Raw genomic sequence first — 18,696 nt, 5'->3', positions numbered from 1 at the left:
TTTCTACCTTCCTTCTTTCATTCAATATTGTTTGTACATGGTCACAGTTCATTTTATTTCTTTGTTCTATTCCACATTATAACTTATTCATCTTTTCTACTGTTGAGGTTGCTTTTCTATTACCAACTGTGCTTCTATGAATATTTCTGTATGTGTCTCTTGGTAAACATTTCTTTCTTGTTCTTTTTTTATGTGGATCATATTGAAATTGGCATACATTCAGACTGCGCTTGGTGCCCTCTTCCCACTTCTCCTTTCCCTCCTCCCAACAATGAGTGCCCAGGTTAACCATGATACATTCATACTTTTACACATATTCAGATGTAGCTCCCCCATTAATCAACCTAAGCCTTCTTCCTCCCCTACCCCTCCTTTCTGGCTTTGCTGAAGTTTCCCCTCCATTACCTGGAGTCCCTCTGGTGTTTCTAATACTCCCTAGTTTGAGCATATTAGAGAAAAACACATGTCCCTTCTCTTTCTATGCTTGGCTGATCTCACGTAACATAATGTTCTCCAGGTCTTTCCATCTTCTTGTGAATGACATGACTTTGTTTTTCTTTATAGCTGAATAGAATTCTATTGTGTGTATTTCCCATAATTTTGCAAACCATCTGCTGATGGAGACCTAGGTTTATACTATTGCCTCTTCTTATTCATATGGGCGGTATATAGCAAAATCTTCTGTTAATTCTGGTACTCTTTATTACTTTTAGTTTCCTGGGTAGTAATATTTTGTGGGGGGATTTATCTCTGTATTAAAACATTTATTTATTTATTTATTTTGCGGTACTTGGGATGAAACCCAGGAGCATTCTACCTCTGAGCCACACTCCTAGTCCTAGTTTTTATTCTCTATTTTGAAACAGGGTCTCACTGAGTTGCAAAGGGCCTCACTAAGTAGCTGAGGATGTCTGTGAACCATGATCTTACTGTCTCAGGCTCCCAAATGCTGGGATTACAAGCATGTACCACCACACCCAGCTAAAACATTGAATTTTAAGTGATTTTTTTCTTACATTTTATTTCCTACTTATCTCTTGCTGTATTTAGATATGCAGGTTATTTTAATATGAATCATACTCAGAATCTTAATTCCACAAAATATTCATTCTGGGGAGGTGTCATTGATTGGTTATTTTCCTTTGTATGAGCTGTGTCTTTCCACTTCTTTTTATGCCTGGTATCCTTTGATTAAATCCCAAATATTATGACTTTTACATTATTGAGTAGCACTTGTCTTGTGATTTAATTTCTTCGTACCTATATCCAAATCACTACTAAGCCTTTCTGATTCTTTCTTTATATTGTCTACTAAATCCTGCTCTTCAATTCTGTTTCCAAAATAACTTCCTTAGCACCACTTGTTGAGGTTTCTGAAATTTCTGTGTGTTTTCTGCTTCAGTCTTTTTGCCTTCCAAACCACCTTATATATAGCTGCTAGAACACATGCATGTACATTATATACAATGTGCTTGTATACCGGATTGCTAGGAAGAAGCACTCATACTCATAATTAGCAACCATATACTTGGCTCATTTTATATACCAGGTGGTAAAAATGCAGTATTTCTAGTTGTTTCAAAATCTCTTTGAATTGGACCATTCCATCCTCATTTTATAGGTGACAAGACTGACTCTTCTAAAGATCTTCTCTGTGTATGGTATCCTCTCTCCCACAAGAAAAGGTTAAAATTTGGATTCATATTTGCTTCACTCCAAACTTTGTACTCTTTCTAGTATGCCCCTTTTCACTTTCACTGAATGCTTTTAATGTCAAGAATGTTACCATTTTAAGTCTTTTCAACTGGACTATAAGCTTTTTGAGGTAAAAGATTTTTTTACATCCTCCCAACACAAATTGCTGCTGTAGACAATAAATATTGATCAAATGGTTGAATTTTTGTGTCACCATTCCTCAAAATAAGAATCGGCAGGTAGCAGAAGTGTATTCAACACGAAGAGGCAGTAAAGCTTTTTTGCTCCAAAATTATACTCACTGGACAATGGTCTGTTGATGAGAGAAAATAGCTCTAGAAAAATGAGTAAGTAACAATGAGATCACTTTCTTCTTGAAAATATTCTCACTTCAATAATCCCTGGACATTGTGTCTTACTGCTGTCCTCTGAAAAGTCAGGAAACAGTAGGTCATCTGTAAAGTTGTTTCAAAACTAATTCAGTAAACTTGTGCACTTCACTTTAGGGGAGGCTGCAGTCAGGAGATGGAAACATCCATCAAATTATTGGACAATTCACACTGGAGGGGAAAAAAAAAAAACGTTCTCCTGTATATATGCCACAAAAGAAAAAGAATGAAAGGACTTTGATTAAAGAAAGAGACTTTGACCTGACTCATTCAATTTGTTCTGTATATTTCATATATATTCACCATATATTTGCTCAACCTTTGATTTCCTTTAAGAAGATATGGTTTCTTCATTATGGAGTGTAAGCATTTCCACCTCTGACTATGACTGGATTAAAGAGATTAAACACAAACAAAATGGACAAAAAATTAGAGAAGGAGTGGCTAGCTAGCCTAAGGAAATTCATGTTTTTCTCCTCATTTTTGCAGTGGGCATGGTGACGTATCAGCTAATTGTCATAAAGCTGTATATGAGGAGACTGAGTTTGTGTGTTACAAGGATGTGGCCCCCTAAAATATATACACAATGCCTTTTTAAATGCAGCCAGTAAACTTGGTCAAGACCATTTGCTGATGAGTGAATCTTGTTAAACAAGCTTTTTGAACATTCATTCTATAAAAGTAGAATTGAATTTGATATTTTAAGCTTTAGCTACCATGATTATTTGCATTCGTTTGCAATACATTCAAGTAAGCAAATTCCAAAGGGAACTGAATGATCTCGCAATGCCAGTCTCAGGTTTTACTGACTCCTTTCCCTGTATGTTCCTGAAATGCTTCATCTTCTTGTTTCCCTGTTGCCTTTTCTGCATATTTTCAAACAATTATTGTCTTGCCCCATCGTCTCTAAAATTAGATAATAATATTACTGTTGCTATCAATATTGTAAGTAAACACTATTTTCTCTGTTAATATAAATTGATCAGCATTTCATTTATGGTATAAAATTCTATTACTGTCCATTAAGTTCCCAGAAAAGAAAGATCTGTATCTCAGAGATATCTTTGTTTTCCATGTAGATAGAAAATGGTCCGTGTTCTCTTTCCACCTTGGTACTGTGTTCAGAACTTGCATGTAATTAAGGGAAAATGTGAAATAGATAAGATATGACAATTGACAAGGATGTAGAAAACACCCATAAGATGGAAAATAATGAAAATTTCAGTTAACAGTCAGCTATATCAAGACCAATGCAAATTTTTAAGTATCATAAAAACAGTTTATGATAAACTCTTTTTATCAATCAAACAAATGGCACATTTTCTGCCATTTTGAAGCTAAACTCTAAAGACTGATTTTTTTTTAACCCATGTGAGTTTTTTTGCTGGCATTTATAGAACCTATAAATCACAATTTTTGAAAGACCTTGCTATCTGCACCGACTCTGATTCCCTCTATAATACTGACCCTTCACTTACTACATTCATTTTATTTTCTCAGATATGAAAGTCATTGGCGGTCTTCTGCTGTGTGGCTTTGTTCTTGGAAGGAACATGAAATGAAGAAACTCTCTGAATAAACTCAGGTGTGATAGGAGAGTGATTTCTGCATCAGAGTGGCGTATTGGATCTGTTTCCATGTTTGTTTTCTGGATTCAGTGGCTAATTTGGTTTCTAATCATGCTTTTGACCCCATTTCCAGGCTGTTTGTGGCACGAGAGGAGAAAGGCCCTGCAGTAGGTAATTAAGTCTGCAAAAGCAGTGCCGCTGACTTCTCAGTGCTGCAGATAATCAGAGTGCTGCTGCTCAAGTGTAAAATGCAGAAATTAATGATCCTATATAATACAGATTAGAGCTTTCATTTTAAAAACTATCAGTGCAGAAGAACAAAGGTAGGAAAAGCAGCATGATATTTGGAATTCCAATAGATAGTAAAGCTTGCAAATTTCGAAAAAGCTTTCTGAGCACGAAGCTAATCAAAATTCTCCTTATGTTCTGAGGTGATTGATTAGTTCAGAACTCAAATATATTACTGCCCCATTGCATCTTTGAAAAGGCACAATTAGACACATTTGTCCATGTCTTTTCACTTGTAAACATGTCCTATTATTCGTTCAGATCAAATGGGGTGAGTAAAAGCATTTAGCACCCATATAGTAGATCCTCAATAAATACTACCATGTATGAATCAAAACCTTTCTTTTTCCATAAGAAAGATACAAAGCAATATTTACAAGCCATGAAAATAAGGTGAACACATTTTTTCAAAACACTTAATCTCAAAAAGTTTCTTATTTTACTCAAATGTATTCTCTATTCAAGCTCAAAAAATTACAAAACCACCTTTGCTATAGAAGAGTTTTGGTTTACAATGTACCCTTCAAGAAAAGAAAGTAGGCTTTCAAACCTCAATGTTTGACAATACAAAACTTAGTGCCAACAATAGACATTTATGATATGACCCAATGATTCAGTTCTTGGTATATATGAACATAGCAGTATACTTCAACAACATCATAGATTTTATCTACAATCACTTTGACAGATATTCTGTTCTTAAGTTGTTTAGGTCATTTTGATTACATCTTTTCCATGGTTGTATGTTGTAATAATTTTTAATATTTTTCTGATAAAATTATCCCTTTTCATCAGTAATAAAGTGGTCACTCTAGCTGGAGGTGGTGGCATATGTTTATAATCCCGGTACTTGGGAGACTGAGGCAGGAGAATCACTACCAGTCACAGGCCCACCTTGGCAACTCAGCAAGACTCTGTTTCAAAGTTAAAAAAAAATAAATAAATAAAGGCCCGGGCTATAGCTCAGTGGTAGAGTGCCCCTGGGTTCATTGGAGTACCACACCCACACAAATAAATAAATACAACAAAGTGGTTAATCTGCTAAACCCCTAAACTCATAAGAATGGCATTATCCTCTTCTCATTATACACAATCTTAGACACAGGATAAAATGACAATTCAGTTTTTTCTTACTGGGTCAGTTCATATCAACACAAATTTAATTATTATTTTGTTTTTTATTTTATGCAAGTACTCACCCAGCTCATGCTCAGGGACAACTGGGTCAGAAAAAAATATTTGTAGTACTCTGGCCATATTGCTTTAAAAGGTAAAATTCAGTCTCGAACTCAAGACTGGTTGAGAATGACTCAGCACCCTCCTGTGAGCAGCCAGGAAAGCATTTGGTGTGCTGCTCTGGCACGGCTCTGAGCCTGTATTAGAAAAATTGCTAACATATGAAGAGCAGCATTTGTTACAAATTGGTAACCATTCTAAACTATTTATAAAATATGCTTTGTAGCATTGTTTTCTAAACAGAGAAAAATGGAGCTTTGGTGTGTATCTTCCATCAGAGAACTTGTGCTAACCATGAGAAGAACTTGGGCTAAAGTAAGCCCAAGAGTTATAACAGTGAACTCTAGGCCAGAATGGGTGCTTGAAGCCCCAACCCCCTTCACACTGGCCAGGACTCTCTCAAGGGTTTGGCATGCATTCATTGTGACTAATGCAGTAGATGTAAATAACAACTTGCCTTTCAAGTGATGTGAGGTAGCTACAGTGCCATCCTCATCCACATCGGGAACCTCCTCACATGTATACTATGATATCATATAGGTGTTCACAGCACAAATGATCTCCTCCTTTCGTCCCCTAGGAATCTCGCAGGCAGATTTTTCTTCTTACAGCTCTCCTCAAAGCAAACCTAAAAGTACTCTCTGGTCATCTTTAACCAAAATAATGCCATTAAAAGAGGCATTCCACAGTCAGGCATGGTGGCACATGTCTATAATCACAGAGATTGGGAAACTGAGAATGGAGGATGACAGTTCAAAGCCAGCCTCAGAAACTTAGTGAGACTTAGTGAGACCAAGTCTCAAAATAAAAAGTAAAATAGGCCCGAGGTTATTATATCTCTGAGGTAGGGTTCCCTGGCCTCAATCCCCAGTACTGCCAGTTGGGGAGGGACATGACTGTAATCCCCAAACTTGGGAGGCTGAGGCAGCAGGACAGTAGGTTTAAAACCATACTTAGTAATTCACAGAGGCTCTTAGCAACTTAGTGAAACCCTGTTTCAAAATCAAAATAAAATAGGGCTAGAGATGTAGCTCAGAGGTAAAATGTCTCTGGGTTCAATCATCAGCAACACACACACACACACACACTTCCTAATCCACACAAATAAATAAATAGGCTTACTACAACAATTAGGCTAGCCAGGTACTCAGCTTGTACCTCTTGCCACACCCACAGAAAATAAGAAGCCTGGCTTGTGAGACATGGAGTGAAGTCAAGAGAAAAAATCAGAGACGAAAGCCCTGACAACAAGGAGAACCTGAGATTCCTGACTCAGATACCCCAAGCAGTGTTTTAGGATCAGTTTAAGAGGTTTAAGATTCCTAAACAATTTTTTTTTTGCAGTACTAAAGATGGAATCTGGGGGCATTCTACCTCTAAGCTACAACCCTAGCCCCATTTTTTTTTATTCTTTATTTTAAAATAGGATCTCACTTAGTTGTGAACAGCCTCTCTAAGTAGCTGAGGTTGTCCTCGAACTGTGATCCTCCTGTCTCAGCCTACCGAATACTGGGATTATAAACGTGTGCCACCACGTTTATAAATGGTTTTAGGGAGAAAAATACCTTATTTTTCCTCCTTTCACTTGTCAAGTTATTCATCTTATTTAGATTGAGATTCAGACTTGTGTTGAGTTAAAAAAAATTAGGTAATGAATATAAAAAGATGAACTGCCATGCTGGAGGGTTTTTTTTGTTTGTTTGTTTGTTTGTTTTTTGTGGTACTGGGTTTCCTGAAAGCCCTTCTACCTCCGGTCTACACTCGCAGACCTATTTTTATACTTTTTTTTTTTTTTTTTAATCTTTGGAAACAGGGTCACTTAAGCCAGTGAGGCTGACTTCGAACCTGTGCAGTCCTCCTGTCTCTGCCTCCCAAGCACAGGGATTACAAGCATGCCCCACCACGCCCGGCTTGGAGTTGTTTAGTTTTTAATGACTACCTCCCAGCATTTGTGTTTTTATACCTAAGGATCTCTACACACGGACTTGACTGCTCCTATTAGGTTTGGCTGGGAAATTCATTTGGCTTATAAGTAGAAAAGCCAGGATTCTAATGTTAATTGGAAAAGTGAATAGGAACAAGCAAACACAAACTTCTTAAGAACAAGCAAGAGGGTGCGAAGTCAGTGTCAGGGGTTATGAGAACTTTCGATTACTCTTTGCTTCTACGTCAAAGGCAACAAAAAGTAAGCGATGCAACTCTGACTCCTATAATTTATTCTGGATAAATTTCTGATCCTTAGCCTGACATCTTTCTTATCTATTTTCCTGCTTGCCTCCATCTAAGTTTATGGGTTTATGCTGAACTTGAATAGCCTATCTTTCCTTTTCTTCTTTAAGCCACTATCCCAGATGAGGCAGATTAATTGTTCTTTATGCAGTTCAATTAAATGACACCTTAGATTGGACTCAAAATGTGGGCCTTCATATCTATGAGTGGTATGGAATAGAGTTAGATGTATGACATAATCAAACTTATTACAAAGCTAGAATAATTGGAAGACATATCCTGTAGCATGAAAGACATTTCAACAGTTCAGAATAATTAAATCACACAGAGGTTACTATTTTCACAAGAATTAGGTATTTAATAAAATTAAAATAATATACTAACATGGAAGAAATAATATTCAATAAAGTATTTTATTTATTTATTTTTTGTGGTACTGGGGGTGGAACCCAGAGGCTTTCTACCTCCAAGCTATGCTCCCAGACCTATTTTATATTTTATTTGGAAACAGGGTCTCACTAAGTTGCTGAGAGCCTCTCTAAGTAGCTAAGGCTGGCTTCGAACGCGTGCAACCCTCCTGTCTCAGCCTCCCAAGTACTGGGATTACATGCGTGAGCCACCACACCCAGCTCAATAAAGTATTTTAAAACTACTTAGAATGATAGGGGTGATACTGAATGCCCTAATTACATCCTATATAAAAATAAACCCTATGTATATGAAATAACAAAAATTATAGAATAAAAAATATTCCTTTGAAGGAAACAAAGGAATATTTATAAGACTGTTGAAGAGTTCGTTTTGAATAAAAAATAAAAAATTATGAGTAAAAAAATAATGCCAAAGGCTAACATGCATTATCATGTATGTTCATGTTTCTTCATTTGACATCCTCATTGATGAAAATAATACATATTATGATTCACACTCTACAAATTATATTTTTAAAAATTCTTAGAAAGGATAAGTCATTGGTCCAGCGTTTCCTAGTTAATTTCAAACCCCATATTCACATGGTCTGATTCTAAACCTTGTGCACTTTACTATTGCATTGTACAGATATAGTTGGCATTTTAATCATTAATAACTTCTGCTATTAAAAAGAAAATATATGGACCAAAATAAAAATATGTACATCAGAAAGAATGAGGAAAAGTTAAAAGTTATAAATGATTTATTTAAATTGATAAGAAATATGGAAAATATTTGGGCCAAAGACATAACCAATCCATAGACACTAAAAGAAAAATAGATAGAAATCGGGAAAAGTACTAAAGAAAATGTTATTTTAAACTACTTAGTTAACAAAATCAAATATATTCATTATTATTTTTGTGAAACTCCCTCATTCTGTTAGGAAAGAGCTGTTCGTTATATACAAAATTTGTAATGGTCTTCACAAAGTATTTTGACACGGTAGTCTTAAAAAAGTGATACTTAGCATCCAGGTGTTGTGGCAGTACTTGGGAGGCTGAAACAGGAGGATCACAGGTTGGAGGTAGGCCTCAACAACATGGTGAGATAGTCAGCAACCGAGCAAGACCCTGTTTCAAACACAAAAACTAAATAAGTAAAAAGGCTGAGTGTGTAGCTCAGAGGTAGAACATCCCTGTGACCAGTTCTTAGTCTCTCTACTCTCTGTCTGTCTGTCTGTCTGTCTGTCTCTCACTCCCCCCCCACACACACACAAAGGCACTTACCTAAGGCTTTCCAGTGTTCTAACTAGAAAAATATATATGGGGATAGCAAGCAAGCAAATAAACAAAAACAGAAAAAAGGGACCATAAACTATTGACAGTCAACTGCTGAACATAATCAGAGAAATTTTTTATTAACCATTTATTATATGTCTGTACAATTTCATAAATGACCTGACAACTCATTTAAAATATTCCATCCCAGAAGAAAAAGCCTACCATTGTGAAGAAAGATGGTGGAACCTTCTCACCTTTTCTGACATGCTGTCATGCTGCCCCATGCACATAGATTGTTTTCATACAATGAGACCTTGACAACCATCCCTTTACTGTCTTTCAAGAACATCAGTGTATTAATATTTCCTTTTCTTTTCACACTTTTTTTTTTACCACATCTATTTGGAAACTGTAGTTCCTAAAAATGATAGGAAGAGAGCAGTAGGCTAGGAAGGTTACACACTGAGAGTCTCCTCCCAAATTATCCTGTCATTGGGCGTAGAGTGACAATTGAATTTTTTCTGAAATCAACTGCATCAGAGTAAAGGGTCCAGCCAATAGGAGCAGGGGAAGACTATACAAGATAAATGCTTGCTGATGATGGAAATGGTTCTGGGAGTAGAAAACATCACCCTGCCCTCCAGCTAGCACTATGACAAGGAGACTTGGGAAACTCCCAGATGAACAGAGTGTGGACCTATGATGAGCTCTACGTTGGGATGAACCTCTTCTTTTTTGAGAAAGAAGGAACACCTGTCAACAATCAAACACAGTAATAGATTTTTTAAAAGTCTTCAGAACAAGGGTATAGACACATTACCTCAAAAGCCACAGTACCAAGAAGATTCAGAAAGGGGACAACAATTGAGGTGACCAGAAGAATGAACATGAAACATCAGGTTCTTTTTCTCTCTCTACCTTCTGAATTTAGACTGGCGGTGGCAGAGCTTTCACTTGAGATCCACGTCTTAAAAGAAATGAACGTTTTGCTGAGTGAGATGTCAACTTCAGGAAGTCAAGGATCTTATGCTATCTCTCAGATGTGGAAGCTAGAGAGAAAATAGGAAACATAAGGGACTTTAGATGATGAGAGAAAGACCTGTAGACTAGTGTAAAACAATTTGGAGAGGGAGTTGGGAAGGGGAAAAAGGAGGACTGAAGAAAGAACAGTTCAAATAATTTTATGGCAATAGATGAAGGTATTACTATGAATCTCACTAACTTGTGTGGGAAGGGGGAGTGGGTGGGCTGTAGAGAGAAATACACCAAGAGCTGGGCGCACGGATGTTTTCAACACAATGAACCTCACTATGATATATAATTGCAATACACCAGTAAAATAAATTTTTTAAACTACACATAAAAACAAAATAATACAGTTAAAAATTAAAACCCTAAGTCTCCCTAGGGAGAACTAAACTTGATGGAGTATTGATATGGTAAAAAAAAAAAATACATGGGTACAGGGCTGTCTGCTTTTGCAACACACCAAAATGTGAACAAAGTGGGTAGATGTGCCCCAGACCAATATACAGACTTCAAACCCGGCTCTGCTTTTTTGGGAAAAAACTCAGTTTATCTATATTCAGGCTGAGAAGACTCACAACAGCTACTTATATTACTCCGTTTAGTTATTCGTTTCTAAATCTGTGTGACTCTTTAAGCAGTTTAGGGTTAACAAGGACTGCTCTTCCTTAAGAGGAGCCAGAAATGCATATTTTTAATGTGCAATCTTCTAAATTTTCCATGTTCTCAATTAAATAAAATTTTAAATTAGCATAATCCCAAAATATCTATAGACTGGATTCAGCATTCTTATTAAATTCTATCATTTTTAAACTATAGTAAAAGAACAAAAAATGAAAAATATTATAGAAATATAAAATTAACTATCAATCCAGTGGCATTATGTGACTAGCAAGAAGAATTCCAGAAATAACTTATAGAAAATTAGTATGAAGAAAAGTTAAGTGATTTTTCTAAATTTTCATATATTAAAAATAATAAATATGGGATTTGAACTTAGTCTATATCCGGAATGTGTGCTGCTAACTGCTCAAATAAGAAATGACAGAAAAAAAATTAAACAACGGGGGGAAAAAGAAGAGGAGGAAAACATGTTTTAAAATATAATGATAATATTTCACAGAGCCAAAGACATGCAATTCAGTATCAATTATTGAAAAAGATGAATTTTAAAAGACACAAATGTAGACATGCTTTTAATTTTATAACAACAAAGATAAACGCTTTTTAAAAGATTTTAGAAAGCAAAAGCAAAGGAGTAACCATTGGGATAACATCAAACTCTCACTACAGTAAAATAAAAAATAAACAGTATATGCTGGTAGCCAGTGAAATGATATCTTCAATGTTGAAAGATAAAATGATTCTAAATATAAAATCTAATAATATACCTATGTGCTAACATAATCTGTCTACTTTCCTCACATAATCATTCTTTTTTTTTTATTTTTTATGGTACTGGGGTTTAGACCCAGGGGTATTTTTCTGAGCTGTAACCCCAACAGTATTTTATTTTTTTTTTTAATTTTGAAACAAACAAGGTCTTATTAAGTTTCTGAGGACCTCACAAAGTTGTTGAGTCTGGCCTCAAACCTGTGATCCTCCTGTCTCAGCCTCTTAAGAATTAGGGTTACAGGTGTGCCCCACCATACCTGGATCCCACATACTCATTCTAAAAATCAAACAAAAAAACTTCTTAAGGATACAATCTATCAAAATAAGAAAAAAACACACACAAAAAAAGAAATACATAGCCTCCAAGAAAACAAACAAACAAAAGATGGAACTACTCCAAGATGAAAACAGTTATCAGAATATCAGTAATACAACAAAGCAGAAAAGCAATTGATCCATGTTAGAGTAGAAAGCCAAAGTCCACAAAAATATTGCTTTTTTCAAAAAATGAATTTTAGTCAAAATATAGTAGAAGAAAGGTGAGACTTTTCTGGGTGATGATGAAGAAGAAAAATTCTACCAAATACAAAATTCCAGGAAAAAAAAATACCAAGGGAAATGCCAGGGAAAAAGTTATCAAAAAATCATAGAATGAATAACATATCACAGAATAATGAGTAATTCATGGTCACAAATAAAATAATTTCACTTGAATTTGATGCTTGGAACACATTCTTTTTTTTAAACAAAAGAGAAATAAAAACATAGACTTATATTTCTTCTGCCAAGGTCCAGCAGATTCTTTGTTCTATGAAGAATAACACTTATATAACCACTTTGGTTAATGAAATAAGATAAACGGTTTAAATGTATTATTAGCATCATAAATAGTTGAGAAAAATGAAAACAATTGCATAGCTAGAAATTGTATGGATGGCTTCAGTTATTTTAAAAAGTAGATCTACTTTAGTGAGCATAGTGGCACATACCAGTAATCCTAGTACTTAGGAGACTGAGACAGGAATATCACAGTTCGAGGCCAGGCTCAGTATTTTAGAGACTCTGTTTCAAAATAAAAAGGACTGAGTATGTAGCTCTGAGAGTAGCTTGCTGCTCAATTCAACACCCCTTACCCAGAAAAGAATAGCAGATTTTTAAAAAATTAGAATTGTGGTTGGGACCACCAGTGGAACTCAATACTCAAAAATGTTAAGGGGAAGCTCTTCTGACAAGGACTTTGGAGGTATAGGAATTGAAGCTTTACTTTCAATTTATACACTGTGGATCTTAGTGCTTTCATAATGTCTGTGCTATACTTTTGTAAAAATTTTAACTAAAAATATGTTCATTACTCGGGCATTTTTGGTGGGGGCACTGGAAATTGAACCCAAGAGCATTTTAACTCTGAGCTATCTAATGTTTATATTGAAAGAGGGTCTCACAAAGTTGCTGAGGTTGTCCTTGAATCTCTGATTCTTGTGTCAGACTCCCAAGTACTGGGATTTTAGGCATGTGCCACCATGCCTGGTACTCAGAGAACTGTAAATGAAAGACACGGCTTATATATCTCAAAAAAAGATAAAATAAACAAAAAATTTATTCCACTCACTGTCTGGAGGCAGGGTCAGGAGCACAACACAGATACCTGGCAAAAGTGTGCTGGATCACAGCAAGGCAGGGGGCAAATGAGCTTGTATGAAACTGAGAGGGGGTCCTGGGGAGGGACCTACCATTGTTTCAGGAGCCCATTCCTATGGTAGTGACTCACTTTCTCATAAAGGCATCACCCAACCCTGATGGCCCTGCTCCATGATCTAATCACCACTTAGAACCTACCTGTACTTTACATAGCAATTTAATTAAATATAAGCCTGGGGTGGGGGGGGAGACAGTCAAACCATAGAATATGTACATATATAGACTTAAAATAGAGGCAGCTTTTATTTTAGGATACATATGGTTGTCAAGAGTAAATCTCTATTTTCATATGTGGCATCTATTTTGCAATCACTTGGATATATTATCCAAAGAAATGCTCCCTCATATTGATAACATTTAAAAATGGTCAAAAATTCTAGTAAAACTATACTAACTCAATTATACCAATTTCCAAAATCAGATTACTGATTACCTACTTTTCTGTTCTATACTCTAACCCCAACTTTCAAAGGCATCATTTAAAATTAATTGTTTTGCTTAAACTTTCTCTCCAAGTAATTTTAATAGTTTTTCCCCCTAAATCTTTTTTCAAAGCAATTTCTCACTCTATAACATTGCATTTGATATTTACAATTATTTGTAAATTTGTGATTAAAATATTGCAATCACATTGAAATTCTCACAATTTCTATGTGATTCATTTGGAGGGCAATAGATTAAAAATACATTTGAAAATCACAGTGAAAAGGAGACCCAAAGCTTCATACTTGCTTTAACTGTGTATTCCTTGTATCAGGAAAAAAACACAAAAGTGCTCAGACAGGATCCTCTCCTATCTGTGAAGATAGAGTGTCTATTGGGAAGATAGATAGCTGTGGGTAATGCCCGCTGAACCTCCAGACCATAAACAATTTAAAGACGAGAACACGAGTCCCCTTTACACCTCTGGTGCCCAGCACACGGGAGTCACACAATTAATGCACGCTGAGTGGTGTGCGTGTCACTGCAGAGCTGTAGCAGATCTGTGAGAGGGACTGCAGGGAAAACAATGCCCGACTTCAGTAGGAAAGAAGTCATCAGAAACTGAAATCAATGCTTTCTGTTTTGGTATTGACCTTTTATGCTAAGGAAACAGAAGGTCAGAAGAAGCTAGTTATGCTCAGAACTATGATTTTTATAAGGATCCCTTACTTCCCTATTAGGTCAGTGATTATAAGAATAAGCTTTGGTGCCCAAAATACTTAAATTTAAATCCTGGATCTGCAGCTGTGTACCTGTGTGACTTTAAACAGACTCTATAATGTCTCTGAAATCTTCAGGTTCATCAACTGTGATATGGGAATGAAGTGAATAGACCTCCTTGCTAGGACGGTTATGTTAATGTACAAAGCCTTAGCACAGGTACTGCTGTACACTAAATGCTTTCTGCTCTTCATTTTTTTAAATCATCATTTGTCAATTGTTCTATTTTTTTTCTTTTAATTTTGAGAAAGGTTGAAATCAAATACAAGAGCTTGTTATTTCATCACACAGTACAAGTAAGATTAAAACTGTCTCTGCAAAAATTTTGCCCACATATCACAACAAGTAAGTGCTGCTTTCAGAAAACAATCTTTCAGAATGAAAAGGGGGTGCTTATATTTAAATCTTGAAAGCCTAAAACAACCTATAAGCCTATGGAAATAAACTTTTTTAAGAAACTGAATGTTCTGGATAGCCAAAATTTTAACCTCTAGAAACAATGTTCTTCAGGTCTCCACTGTTAATCAACAATAGAGCATAATATAATTTATTTTGCTCTTTATAGGCCAAGCTTGCTATTATTTCTATCAATTATTATACAAAACTATAGTAGCCCATGTTGTCATGGCCTGATGAGCTAGTGACTTTTGCGGAGACTTCTTTCTCTGAAAGGCTCTAATCTGTGTCTGCTCAAGCTTTTGTAGCTGTAGCTCAGCAGTCCTCCTATCTCCTCCTCTGTCCTGGGTGACAGCCATCACAGATCTCTCCTGGAAGTCTGTATACAGACCCGGTGTCTTCATAATTCTTACTCTAATCATTCTATGAGTTGATAGAAACAATTATTGGTAACCAGGCTGATTATAATCACACATACCATCACAATACAGAAAAAGACAGCTGAAGGGCATAGTGTGAGTATCGTCCACATTCCTACTGTGTAAGTGTTGATATATCTACTTTGGCCACCAAAAACCATCTGATCACTAATATATGCTTTCTTGTGCATTAGTGTATGCATTGATGTGATTTTCTCACTCATGCAGCTATAACAGTGCTGACTCGTAATATTTAAGTCCCAAAATAGAGACTTACAGAGAACAACTGTTTGAACAACTGTTTTGCATCAAGAGGACTATTGAGACTAAAACGTTGAGTCTGAGATGTTCATGCCATGCGTTCTGCAAAGTAAGCTATTAACAATATGAGAAATTGAGGAAATTGTTAATTAAATACATTTTCACAAATTTTGTGTGTATTTTTTTCTATCTGCAACAGGATTGTGAGGAACCCAAACAAATGTTTCAGACAATTACATGTCTGAGAACAATCTCTTCCCAACACATAAAACACAATCCACACAATAAAATACTATGATTTTTCCTGCAATCCAGTCTAATCATTAACTAGGAAAGAAAATGGTAAGCTAATTCCCCCTCAATCTTATTTCCAAATATTTTAATACTTAATTATAAACTTGCTTAGTCATTGACTAGATTCTGAAGCCTGTAGACTTGGGAAAATATTTGGAACAAGAATGCTTCTCCTCCTCTAGCTCCATGTTGCTTTGTTCTGTCCTATCTATCTCCCTCACATCAAGCTTTTATGCCAAAATAATGTCCCAAATATATATATATATATATATATATATATATATATATATATATATATATATTGTCCCCCAAAATATATATATTTTTGTCACAAATAAAATATAAAAATAATATATATTATATATATAATATATAAATATATTTTATATATTTATAAAATATATATAACATATATGTATATATAAATATATATGTAATATATATATTTATAAATATATATTAAAATATATATAAATATATATAATATATATAATATATATATATATATAATATATATATATATATTTTGTGTGTGTGGTACTGGAGGTGGAACCCAGAGGCTTTCTACCTCCGGGCTATACTCCCAGACCTATTCTATATTTTATTTGGAAACAGGGTCTCACTAAGTTGCTGAGAGCCTCACTAAGTAGCTGAGGCTGGCTTCGAAACTGTGTGATCCTCCTGTCTCAGACTCCCAAGCATGGGGATTACAAGTGTCCGCCACCACGCCCGGCGTCCCAAATATTTATTCATCTTGAAGTTTTGTGTTTTCAACAAAAATTTCTCTCCATAATAAGTATTAAGTTTTTCATCAGTAAACTGACCTACATCATTGCTAACTTCCTTATTCCAATCGCTTATTACTTTTATGCACTCTAATACTGCCAAATTGCCATTCTGTTCATATCATTTGTCTTTTTAAATTATTTCCTTCTTTTGCATCTTGCATATTAATTATTCAACCAATGTGGCATCTTCGTTTTTTTACTCTTCTAACTCAAATCTCTTTCCTTTTAGCTATTTTTTGTTGTTGTTGTCCTTTTCATAAGTGTATGCTTCATCTTTTTAAAAAAAGAGAGAAACTAATCACCAACCGGAACCTTCTTTTTTACTCACTCATATTTATCTCATTTGTACAATTTCTTTCTCTGGAATTTTATACTCTTTATACATAATCATTTATCAAATGATAGAGAAGCTTAGTAGAACGTTTTATTTTAGATTTTATAAATTTTCCTATTTGACTATTTCCTAATTATTTGGGCTATACTTTATGAATGTTACAGTTAGAATGGGTACCAGAGTTTAACAAGAATACTTAGGCCTAGAGAAATTAAGAAACTCATACAAGGCCAAGGTCCACTAGTTAGTTAATAGAAGTTTAAGGACTGAAATCTGGTTATTTCCTTTTTATTTCCAGCTTTGGGGCTCTATAACAGGTTGTCACCCCCATATTAAAGAATGTATTTCTCCATCCAAGTCTTAATGATGCTATTTTGGCAAATTATACTCATGATACGGCAGGACTGAGATTTGGATAAAGGACTAGTGTCCCTCTTTCACAGTTGTGCCCAAACAAAGGGATAGTAAATAGATGAGCAAAATAGCAGAACAAAAATCTGCAGAGAAGTCAAGATAGAAGGAGGCTCTCCTGTGTTCTACTTCTCAGTGTATCTGCTAAACTACTCTGCCTTTGTGGGAACAAATTTTATCTTCCCTAGAGGCTAAATAACTCCCTAATGGTAAGTTAGTCACTTAGGAGGCACATTAACTCTTCCAGGCCTCTGGGGTGTCATTACTTTGGAATAATTTGTTTCTAGGCCATTGGCAGCAATGAGAGAACACCACACTAAATGGTACCCTAGTGGCTCAAAAGAGCTAATGCACCTCCCATAATGCTAAACTTGCTGCAAATCTAGGGATGTTCCTGATGCCCCTTAGCAAATGTTAAAACATTGCTAAGGTTTCTGGCCAAAGATAGCATCATATCAAATTATTTTTATTGTGCCTTTAAAGTCTCATTTTTGCTTTCTGGGATTCTCTCTAAAAATCCTGCTGCCCTGCCCCCCACAGCATCAAATCCATCAGGGACCCAGAATCCTCATATAATGCCTCCAAATGTATTTTGCTGCATCCCTAACACTTGTGCTCTCTCTTTAGGATTTTTCTTTCTTAATCCAAGTGTCTCCCTCCTCTATGATTAACTATATCAATAATTATTCCTAATTTTACAGAGGTTTATATTAGTTAGCCCTCATTTAGAAACAAAATAACTCAAATTATGGTATTAGTCTATAGTATTTTTGAGATGTGCTTTAAAACTAAATATTTTATTTCATTATGATAAGAAATACATTGGCATAGAAAGAAATTCCTAAAGTACAAAACATTATACAGCGAATATGACTCCCTACCTATTCTAACCATAAGAGTTCAATTTCCCTTATGTAGGTCAACCTCTTTTACCAATTAGTTATGTATTTTCCAGGGACAATCCATAGATATTAGTTATAATTATGAGTATATGTATATAATATATATATATATGTATGTGTGTTTGCTTATTAGACATATTGTTTTATACCTTGCCGTTTTATATAAAACATAATTGGTAATCATTTTATTTTATTTTGTTTATTTATTTATTTTTAATTTTTTATTGGTGCACTGTATTCATACATCATAATGGGATAAAAAACTTGTGTAGACATACATGCACACATCACCCAGTTAGCCCCTACCCAACCCCACACCGTTCCCTCCCCATCCCTCCTTACCATGCTTGGTTTAGTGGTTGACATCTAATATTTTAGCAATTTATCCAAAATTAACAATGATAATCTCACATAACAGATTCATTTGTCTAATATCAAGCCTGTGATCACTTAGAGATAACATTTAAATA

The sequence above is a fragment of the Muscardinus avellanarius genome (genome assembly GCF_963383645.1).
Source record: "Muscardinus avellanarius genome assembly, chromosome: 4".
Taxonomy (NCBI): Eukaryota; Metazoa; Chordata; class Mammalia; order Rodentia; family Gliridae; genus Muscardinus; species Muscardinus avellanarius.
The sequence above is the reverse complement of the archived record's forward strand: the minus strand, read 5'-3'. Positions refer to the sequence as shown.